Genomic DNA, 11189 nt, shown 5'->3' with positions numbered 1-11189 from the left:
AATTGTTTAACATTTGTTTAACATTGTATTAACATTTTAAAGAATCAACTAAAATTTAAGCAACAGCAAGCAACAATTTGATTAATGGATTATTCAGTCAGTTATTCAAGTTCTCCATTCTATTAAAATTGGGGCTACTCGGGGAACAAACACTCAGAGTGTGTGTGTGTGTGTGTGTGTGTGTGTGTGTGTGTGTGTGTGTGTGTGTGTGTGTGTGTGTGTGTGTGTGTGTGGGGTGTGCGTTTGTCTGTGTACAGAACATTGTCAGCTGGCCTGGGCGCAGCTCCCCCTCCTCCCTCAACCGTTGTATACTAAACTAACTGGGAATTTGGAAAATGAAATTAACAGTTTACTTCATCCTGATACCTTTGCTTGCTACTGGAATATGTTTCCCAGATTCCATCTCTGTAGCATTTCTCTAGCTAGCTGGTTTAGCTAACTGCTAGCTACTGTGAACTTATGCTAATGTTATAACCTCCAGTACTCCACATTTCTCATTATAGCATATGTTATCCCTTGTCATTAGACTTATAAAGTCCCTAAATACATATTTCCTCCATTTGAAGACTGTCCCAGATTACCCAAAGCATGCTGTCCCACATTCTCAATCATATTTGATAATGTGGGACAACAAAAAAATGTTTGAAAGAAAAAAAACTAAAACATTTTCAACACTTTAATACATATTGTGTTGCTTGAATAGATCACAAACATAATTTGACAACAATTAGGGACATTGTATTATTTATGACAGATTTATGTCCTTAACATTAATCTAGTCAGAATCCTATGTCACTGACCTTGTCATGCAATTCCCAGGGGAGCTTCTTGATTGACAAGTGCCCCGCCCCTTTCTGTGGAATCACCCCAATGAAGTCATGTGATTTCAGTCACATGACATCTATGCTAAAATTATAGTAAAAGTCCTGTTGACTAAATTTTGTTAGAACAGGAAATAAACACACTGGAGATTAGGTGTCCCATATTGCCCGAATTCACCAGAGCGAGACAGAGGGCTGGACTGACTGGAACACAGCGGGAGTTTGTGCTCTGCTGAGTTTTGGCGATGAGAGTGAGACAGTCAGTCTAGACGCTCTTGACAGCCTCGTCTGGAGGAGAGACACTTCCCTCTGCGGCTCTGTCCCCATCACGACGGCACATTACAAGAGTAAGCCATTTCTATCTATCATACGAAGTTATTTTATGATGGCAGGGAGTGGTTCGAGACAGTAAATGTGCTGCATTTCTGCAAGGAAAAAGCAATTGAAGTTGTTGCAGAGAGTCGCAATGGAAAAGATACTATGCGCGTTCACGCTCTTAAAGGGACCGTTGCTAATTAATCAATGCTGCGTAAATGTTCAATTTGCACGACTGCGGCGTTCTTGCATTAAAGAAGCGGAGCTGTGCGCCTATAAAAACTTTTTGGTGTCAAATCAAGAACATTTCATTCTCATTTGCTGCAAAGTCAGGACTTTTGTATGCTTGTCTGTTTAAAAGTTTCGAAACAGAAGGTATGCACAGTATGTATTTGGAAATATAAGCTGTTTGTGACAGTTTAACGGCAGTTTTTAGTATGCAATAGAAATACCAGAATGCTGTCTCTGAACTGTTTTTGCAATTTTGTTGTGAGAGAGCCAGTATGGCTCTAGTATTTATTAAACTAAATGCAGTGTTATGAATGTTATGCGAAAAAATAAATACAAATAAAAATAAAAAATACTGACACGCACACACAAAATAAGACAACCTGAAGCTTGGCTTTCAAAATGTTTTTGGTTATTGCAGGGCTATGTCGTTTTGGCATGCAATGGAGCTGTTACACTGTTGTTCCCTTATAGGCGTGCATAACAACCTCAGGGGCCAGTTTCTTGCCCCCAGCTCTCTGATTGGTGGAATTTTCTGTACAGCATCATGGGTAATGTAGTTTTTCACCACAAGTTCCCATGTTAAACACGAATGTTTTAAAATTATGTTGAAATAATGCAAACAAGACAGCCTCAGCAAAAGCATACTATTGATTAACAATCTCCTAGCTCACAACAAGTCTTTCTGTAAAGGTTTAGCGTTAAAAATCAATGGACCTATGGAACCTGTGGAGAAAATAAATAGAGTTTTTAACTTAAGAAACCCAACTGTTACACTCTATAACACGTGGGTTCCGAAACCTAGTGAGCTGCCTAAGTAGGCATCATAGGCACACTGCTGATACGAAGACTGTTCCAAAAAAGGATGTTCCATTTCAGATGCTGCTTACGTATAGGCCTAGGCCTCAAGACAGCTGACTAGGTTTGGAACAGAGCTTGTGATTTCCCTTCCAGCTGCCAAATTAAGTGATCCTACTCGCTGCCCCCCACCCCCACCCCCCCCTCTCTCACTCAATGTCCATTTGATTCCACTTCTGTTAAACACCCAGCCAGACGTACATCATGGAAACTCTTGGTCTTGTTTAGTAATGTGGAGTATGACTCTGGTCATGCTGTCTGTACTTGCAGATGCACCACAGATTTCCACAGAAATGGAACGCCTGCCATTTATAAAATTCTATGAATCTCTGGCTCCTTACGTCTTTATTGAATATTTTGGCTAATTGGATAATGCCCTCAGCTATCAATAAAATCAGTTTAAAACATTTTAAAGGGGTCATAGGATGCTACACGCACTTTTACAAGTTGTTTGAACTGAAATGTGTGTTGGCAGTGTGTGTACACAACCAACCTATAATGATAAAAATCCACCCAGTGTTTTTTTTTTTAAATCTGGTTAAATTTTTACCCCTTTCTCAAATCGAGCCGATCTCAGATGCCTGTCTGTGTGACATCACAAAAACAGGCCCCTCCCACGATAGTTTGATTGACAGTAGCGTTTCAGCACGGACTGGACTGGCGTCTTACCTTAGACCCGCCCTGAGTGAGCTGTCATCAGTCCGCCATTGTTTCACTGCCGGAGCAGTTGTAGACAAGAATGACTCCATAGCGACTGAGGTGTTCTGTTGTTGGATGTAATAATGAACAGCAGTCATCATTTACTCCTGACAGCAGAGCTCATTAACATTTAAAGGAAAATGCTACAAAAACGGCTTGATCTGAAAAGAGCTGTTTTTGACAGGGTAAAAAAGGTGTTTTTTTTACACTACCATTGAGAAATTTTAACCAAACTATGTTACAGACTTTTCATTAAGACCCCAAAGAATCATATCAACTTGTGGAAAATGGGCATCCTATGACCCCTTTAACATTTTTAACCCTATAAAGTCATAATTGTCATTAAAAGGGTTAGTTCACCCAAAAATGAAAATTCTGTAATTATTTACTCACCCTCATGTCGTTCCAAACCTGTAAGACCTTCGTTCATTTTCAGAACACAAATTAAGATATTTTTGATAAAATATGAGAGCTCTCTGATCCTCCCATAGACAGCAATGCAACTGCAATGTTCCCAGGTCCAGAAACGCAGTAAGGACATCGGTAAAATAGTGTGACATCAGGGGTTCAGCCGTAATTTTACGAAACTACATAATCAGCGTTGTTTACGTTCAGTAGACTTATGGGTTTGGAATGACATGAGGGTGAGCAATTAATGACAGAATTTTCATTTTTGGGTGAACTAACCCTTTAAAGCCATAATTGTCAATAGAAATAATTGTCAGAAAAATCTGATTTTTTTAAAAAACAGATTTTAAAACACTGGACATACCGACTTTGAAATATTCACAAAGGAAAACCTGTCCATCACACACTAAATGACTGAGGATCACACACTACCAGACTTTAAAGTTGTTCCGATCACAACAAACTCACGCAGAAACGTGTGCCTTGTTGCTAGGAGACGATTGACTAATGAAAACAATATGTGTTCTAAAATTGGCTAAAATTTTTCTAAAATTGGCTCAAAATATAAAACGTTTGATATTCTCCGACTGGATAGAGTCATAATCTGCAGCTAAAAAAATCAGAGTCTGTGACCATCATACACTACACGATTTTCTATCAAATCTGCAGACTGACTGATTTTTGGCAACTAGCGTCAACTTCTCTAAACAGTAAATCGGTGGATAATCGTGGCAAAAATCATATAGTGTATTCCAGCCTTTAGTTATATGCATATGTGTGTTTGTTGAGTATTATATTTGATAAATCCATATAGGAGAATATAGAGCGCATACTCATGAAGGAAAAATAATTTCCATTTTATTCAAAAAGTTTTAGTCAAAAGGTATGATGAAATTTTGATAGCTTATGTAAATCAATGAGATCTTTATAGCAGTACAGTAGACTACTTACATTAAATGCATATAAGTATCAGTTGTCACTCTGTATCTCCCAATAATATGTCCTAGCGAAAGGATATTTAAATGCTTAGTTTTATGATTAAATCATATTTTTCTGTAAAATTGTGTATGGATTATCAAATTAACCTAAGCTCAGTAAGAGTTCATCTTGAAATATTACTAACAATATAAAAATAATTTGTTTATTTTATAAAAATCTGGAAAGATTTCACAGCAGAAAGACACATGAAACACAAGCTCAACGTGGATGTTTGTCCAGCAAAGTTTTATTCATGTTGTTCATTTAGAGTCCTTAGAAAATTGTGTATCAAATATGACAGAGTAGGCCTTATAGGGTTCATTTCTTTCTACATAAAGTTGTGATCACACTTCCATTTATATGCATGCGAATGCAGTAGACCGAAAAACAAGAAGTTGTGCATTTCGCAGCATTAAAGTTTGGTGAACTCTGACCTATAATTTCATATGTGAAGATGCGTAATCAATATAAGGATGATACATCACAATGTGACCTCTTAGCTGAATTAAAGGAATGCAAACTTTAAAAATTCAGTATGGCATTGTTGCAGAAAAGTGGAATTGTAGATTGTATATTTTGTACAGTTTGTATTCTTCTTATTAGTTATATATATTGAATATATCACCTAGTCTGAACATGCCGTAATTCTGCAGATTTTCACTCAAAATTGTCGAAAAAATTCCACAGATTCCCTCTGCGCCTGTGCATGAGCAAAGCCTGATCAGATCCTGCAGCTAACGCTTCCCCGGAGACAGTCTTCTGCACAGATACGACTCTTATTAGAACAAGAGTGCTGAGAGCATATGAAAATAAAGTTGTCCTCCCTGAAGGTTTGTTTTTTTGTTGACCTGTCTGAAGTTGGCCCAGCTTTTTACGCTGGGTGCTGCAGTTTTTGATGCTCGCTTTTGCATGATTTTGTTTTTACGTCGCAGTGTTTTGCCAGTGACCTTATATTGTTGCGTCCAAACAGCCATTGAACATTGAAAAACAGTTGATAAAAATGCATTCCGACTTGGAGTGAGTATTACAGTAATCTCTTAAATCCTACCACAAATATGTTGATAGTATGATTCACTCCTTCAGTATATTTATGGAGTTCATTCATGCATAGTGTATGTACTGATACAGACATAATACTGCTGTTGGTTTAGTTGTAGCAGGATTTTCTATTTAATTGCATGTTGAAGATGCTATGAAATGCGATTTTCTTTCTACTGTTGATGTCTTTAGTATTGAAACAGGAAAATGTGGTGGAACATCTTGAAGGGTTTATTCTTTTTTTTTAGCTTATTCTGTTTCTTTTTTCGCCAATGCCTGGCAAATGCAATGTATCTGAATTGATTTTCTATTTTTAGTATGAAATGAGTAAGTAATTAAAGCTGTAATTTCTTTTTTGACTTTTGTATATTAGTCAGTCAGTATATTAGGCTGGCAGAAGTTACAAAACTTCTGCACAAAATTAAAGGTAGGGTAGGTGATTCAGAGAGGCTAGCAGTAGCAAGCTAGCTTTGAAAGCATAATGCTGCGTTTAAGTTCACCTGAGACCTTCGTACTTACGACTTTCGTTAGGTGCGTTCAAGTCACTTTCGTTGGCAGAAGATGGCGGCGTACCTTCTTTTAATAAATTAATATTATAATATTTATAATGTAAATGAATAAAACATGAAAATACAGCAAAGTTTGTTAACTCTGCTTATAGAAAATGAAGAGCAAAGAATCCGCATCAGGTGTGTTTTGAGTTTTTATTATTTTTTAAATTAATTTATGGAGCCACTTTAAACTGTATTGTATAAAAACTTGTTATTAATTGTTATATTACAGTCCTGTCATATTTATTCAAACAGCTTATTTTTTTTGTAAATAAAAAAGCCTGACAATGTCACTGCTTAATACCTATAAGTATTGTGGACTATCGTTGCATTCCGCAATGTTTCTCATTGACACACCCCCAAATCGTACAGATCGTTGCTTAAAGAAAATCCAGAACTCCCCACTGGTGATTACGACTTTGTAGTGGCGTTCATGTGCATTTAGCTCGTAAATACGATCTGTTCGACATGACTTGAACGCACCATAAGATCCCACCCTCCCTGCAAATCACTCTCCAAAGCCACGCCTCCTCATGGAGATTAAATCCTGCTCTCTTTTGCGGCCATTGAAGTGTAGTCTGTCCTCAGCCGTGTCTCCAGTGCCGTCCAGTTGAATAGCTCTTAAACCAGAATTATTAAATTCGTACACATCCCGTTGCCACTCTTTTCAGTACCCCAGTCAAGAGCTCCTGGAAACATTGATTGTGTCCCAATTCTCATTATAATACGATGCACTAAGTATGTAGCATTTCATAAAATGTTTATTTTTAATTGCTCATGCAGATTTAGTTAATATTAGTCAAAAACATGCGTGGTTGGACACTTTGAGAATGCCCCAGAAACAGCACACCATTCAGGAACCTTTGAAACTATTTTCAGCATAATAATTTGTAACCCAGTATTTTTTATTCAGCATGGGTCAAGATTGTAACTAGTCATTCAGTGACCAGATTGTTGACTGGTGAGGTTGACTAGTGATTCATTACGTGCAATTCAAAAAATATTTATTTTTAGTGCAAGTATCAAGTCATAGTTTTATTTAACAGCAGCAGCTCTGGGCATGTGGCCAAAAGTGTGAATCTTATTGGTTGGCCAGTTTTCTTCACAGTGCGATGGGAAAGAGATTCAACATCTCCGATTCCAAAAAAACAAAAACAAAGTTGCATTGGCGGCTTGAGAATGTTTGTGTCAGTGTCACACCCCTGTGGACTGTTGATTGTAGTTTCTTCCTCTGTGTCCTTATTTGGTTGTTCCTGTTCTCATTATTAGTTAATCACCTCATTGTGCTCACCTGTCTGAATTCCCTGTTGTCAAGTCATTAAATATCCGTTTATTCGTCATCTTCGTCTTCCTGCCTGGTCTCTGGAACACCCTGCCCGTGACAGTCAGCCTGTATATTAAAAATGAAAATGTTTATTGCACCTAATTTCCACACTGAATATTTGTCTTGGTGTGAATAGACCTTAAGACTGACTAACTGATTTGTGCATTTTGAAATATGCAGATTTACTAGGGCTGAGTGAGGATGGTTGACTAGTTGTTGACCAACCAACCAGCAGATTAATTTGAGGTTGAATCTTCTGTAAGTTTGGTTTTAGCTTTAATACTTTTGCTGGCAGTGCTTTGAAGGAAATTATTTGGGAGACTAATGCTAACCTTTCCTAGATTTTAGCATGCTGAGCTATTAGGCTGTCAGCATGGTAAACTCTCTGTTAGAAGTTCTGTCTCTAAATCCATCCCCTTTAAAGCACTGCGCCACAGCCATCAAAGTAGAGCTTTTGTAACAAATCCACTGCCATCAACAATGCATTTCAAGACAACTACTACATATTTTAAATCAGCACCTGGAAGCAATGTTTCTGATGTTATACCTAATCCATAGATCTCTTGTGTGTGTGTGTGTGTGTGTGTGTGTAAACTGATAGTTTTGAACAGTAAACAGTTATAGATAGGTAGCCTATAATTTTTTCAGAAATCTGTCAATAGTTACCCTATTGAACAATTGCGCATTCTTGGATTCAGTCTGAACAATTATTTTTTTAATTGTTGGTTTGCTCGAACCCACTAATTCACCATGGTTCCCTTAAGATTTTTTATGGGGTTTTTCAATTTATGAGTAAAACAAGGTCTGTGGTAAATAACTTGACAATACTTTGACTCTACAACATGAATTACATGCAGCTCAAAACACATATTTTGTAGCTGTATGTTTGTAATAAGTGACTACATATGTTTGGGGTGTGAGTGTGTGCATTTTACATTATCCAATAAAAAGTCAAGTATTGTCAAGTTTGGTTTACCACAGAACTTATTTTACTCATGAACCTTACCTTACCTAACCTGACCTGATTCAACTCACTTTAAAAACCCCATTAGAAAAACCCATTAGAAAATCTTAAGGGAACCCACTGTATTCGGTCTCTCACCATAAGTTTTTGCGCTTTAAAAATGGCTTGTCAGGTTAAATATTTTGGACTTTGGACAAAAACATATAAGGACTTACATTTAATTGTTTTGCACATACATTGAACATATAGTTATGTTATAGTAGGGCTGGGCGATATAGCTAAAAAATGTATCAACGAAATAATGTTTCATATCATTCGGTATCGATAATTATTGACATTTTTTATAACCTTTTTTAAAACAAAGAGCAATAGAAAAAATACCTTTAAATTTAACCACTGTATTTTTAAATTAACCCAATTTATTTTTTTTAATTTTAGTTTCATAATAAAGTGTCACATGCTATTAAACGCACATCAGTTACATTAGCTGTTAACTAGATAAATTATACGTAACTCCAGGGAAAAATTATTGTACATATATATTTTAAGACGAAAAGAACAAAACTTAAACTTTGTATTTTAGACATTTTAATGAACAAACCCAGTGAAGAATGTACACCAATGATATGCTTAAAAAAATTATGGAATTATATTTGCATTTAATCTCAATCAACTTTATTTCATTTTATTTTTAAATTGGCACTTTATATCCCACAATTGTGCCTTGGGAACGAGGGTTACCATAAGTAACCGAGACGTTTTATCGCCCAGGCCTAAGGGAAAGCAGCACTGCTGTTCTGTGTCACATTGTCACAGCTATAAAATTACACGTACGATAATCTTTTTCGATCACCCACACAAACATAGAGCACAAAGCATGTCTTCACAGTTACCCTATTGAACAATTGCACATTCTTGGATTTAGTATTCAATTGTAACTCTTTCCCCACTATTGACTGAATTTCCTGTCAATCTGTGATTTCACTGTTATATAGTAGGGGGCGCTATTATGCATCTTCCAAAATAGTACAGAATCTCTGGATCCAAAAACAAGTGAAGAAGAAGCAGAAACAAGCACTTGCACACATGTAAGCTAACGGGACCATCAAACATTCAACAGCATATAAATCAAACCTGCATAACATTACTGAATGAAATGTTGACCCAGGAAGTGTGCAAGCTTCGGGTGTGTTGATAGGCTTGATCTACTCAGTCTATGTTTTGATCATTATTTTAAATCAGATCTATATGTACCGTATTGACCCAAATATAAGACGATGTTTTTTTCTTGGAAATGGCTACCTGTTTTTTTTTTTTTTTTTTTAATGGTATATCAAAAAGTGTATATTTTTTAAATGTGATTGTTGGTACATTTTACCAGTTTTTACCATACTTTTTCAAAACAAATTAAAATAGGAAAAATATGCAATATGAAAATAATTGAAGACAAAATGTGTTTTACTGAGAAAAAAAAACAAGATTTGTTTTTTAAAAAGCCTTTTTCCGAAAGGTACATCTGGGAAAAGGGGGGTCGTCTTATAATCAGGGTGGTTTTATATTCGGGCCAATACGGTAATCTTCGGCAAAAATTTGATTTTCGCAGCTTTTTGTTTAAAATATGACTTTTTTAAATTAAACTTACCAACATTCAAGATATTCAACAAAATATATACGTTTTGTGAAAATGATCAAAAGTGCTGGCACTGGCTAGCAACATTTAAAAAAATGCTGGTGGGGAAAGAGTTAAAAGTCTATGCAATGGCCATTGTATGGCATCTTTTAAAAATGATTTGTCAAGTTAAAATCTGACTTAAAATCAGATAGTTTTGCACATCCCTACTTACCTTTTTGGAAACTATTTTAGACATATTGTGAGAGGACAGAGCACTTCTGTTCTGTGTCACATTGTCGCAGCTATCGATCACCCGCACAAACACAGAGTACAAACACGTCTGGTGAGCGAGTGAGCCAGACTAGGCCTGTTATTTGATAGCCGTGGTGTGATGAGTCTAGATGACTTTGCTGATCCATGCAGACATCACTCAGCCAGCTGTGGCGGCACAGCGTTCATCAGCTGACCCGTGATCAGTCGTGAATGTTGGTGCTGCTATGGCAAAGATTGGGGTCACGGATCCTGATTACAGATCAGGAATGAGATGAGGCTTGTACCTTGGCTTTGATTGCTTGATGGCGAAACCTGGCAACAGATGCCACAAAACCACATCGAGTCATCGTGATCGGCTCCTCCCACCAGCTTCAGACTCATGTATGGTCATTTGTGCTGCTGCCACCTAACATGCCCATAAGTGGCGAGGCAGACTGCTCCTCGCCTGTAGCCTGCCCACGTCTCTCTCTCTCTCTCTCTTTTGCTGTCTCCCTCCCCCTCTTCTCTTCCTGGCCTGAGGAGAGAGAGCCGAGAGAAGCCTGCATTCCTACAGCATAGCAGGAAAGCTTCCTGACACAGGCGGGGAATGCATGACGTCCGTCTCCGACCGCGCGGTCAAACTGCTCTCGGGGCAGCACTCTCGCCATGGCTTGTGTTTGGCCAAACTCGGTTGGCCTGAAGGGGAAAGGTCTCGCAGTAGAGTGCATGACACAAGACAGACTAGGGCTGGGCCATATGGCAAAAAATAGAATCTCTGTCTCTTTTTTTTTCCCAGAACGTTTGACTGATTTAAGATAACAGTTTTGATTAAAAAAACATTTAGCTAGTTAACTTAAAGGGATAGCTCACAAAAATTCTGTCATCATTTATTCAACCTCAAGTTGTTCCAAACCTGTATGAGTTTCATCCGTTGAGCACAAAAGAAGATATTTTGAAGAACGCTGGTAACCAATTAGTGGATGGTAGCCATTGACTTCCATAGTATGGAGACAAAAATACTACGGCAGTCAATGGCTACTGTTTTGGAACAACTTTTTTTTATTTTTGGGTGAAGACAAAAAGACAAAAATAAATAAATAAATAAAATAAAATAATATTATTACAATTAAATATATATATA

General features: G+C 37.2%; 2 protein-coding genes across 3 annotated transcripts in view; both read left to right on the top strand.

Annotated features, from left to right (window-relative positions):
* seh1l (SEH1-like (S. cerevisiae)) overlaps nt 1–193 on the top strand; it is a 15555-nt gene extending 15362 nt beyond the window's left edge. Inside the window, exon 10 of the transcript XR_001631923.1 lies at nt 160–193. The gene's annotated coding sequence lies outside the window, so the exon portion shown is untranslated. The remainder of the gene's footprint in view (nt 1–159) is intronic.
* An 826-nt stretch (nt 194–1019) lies between these two features.
* The window catches only part of LOC107668709 (low-density lipoprotein receptor class A domain-containing protein 4-like), a 100739-nt gene continuing 90569 nt past the window's right edge, over nt 1020–11189 (top strand). For both annotated transcript variants that reach the window (XM_016460677.1, XM_016460676.1), the window contains exon 1: nt 1020–1168. The gene's annotated coding sequence lies outside the window, so the exon portion shown is untranslated. The remainder of the gene's footprint in view (nt 1169–11189) is intronic.

This window comes from Sinocyclocheilus anshuiensis, unplaced genomic scaffold, assembly GCF_001515605.1.
Source record: "Sinocyclocheilus anshuiensis isolate Anshui unplaced genomic scaffold, SAMN03320099.WGS_v1.1 scaffold108, whole genome shotgun sequence".
Taxonomy (NCBI): Eukaryota; Metazoa; Chordata; class Actinopteri; order Cypriniformes; family Cyprinidae; genus Sinocyclocheilus; species Sinocyclocheilus anshuiensis.
The sequence above is the reverse complement of the archived record's forward strand: the minus strand, read 5'-3'. Positions and strand labels throughout refer to the sequence as shown.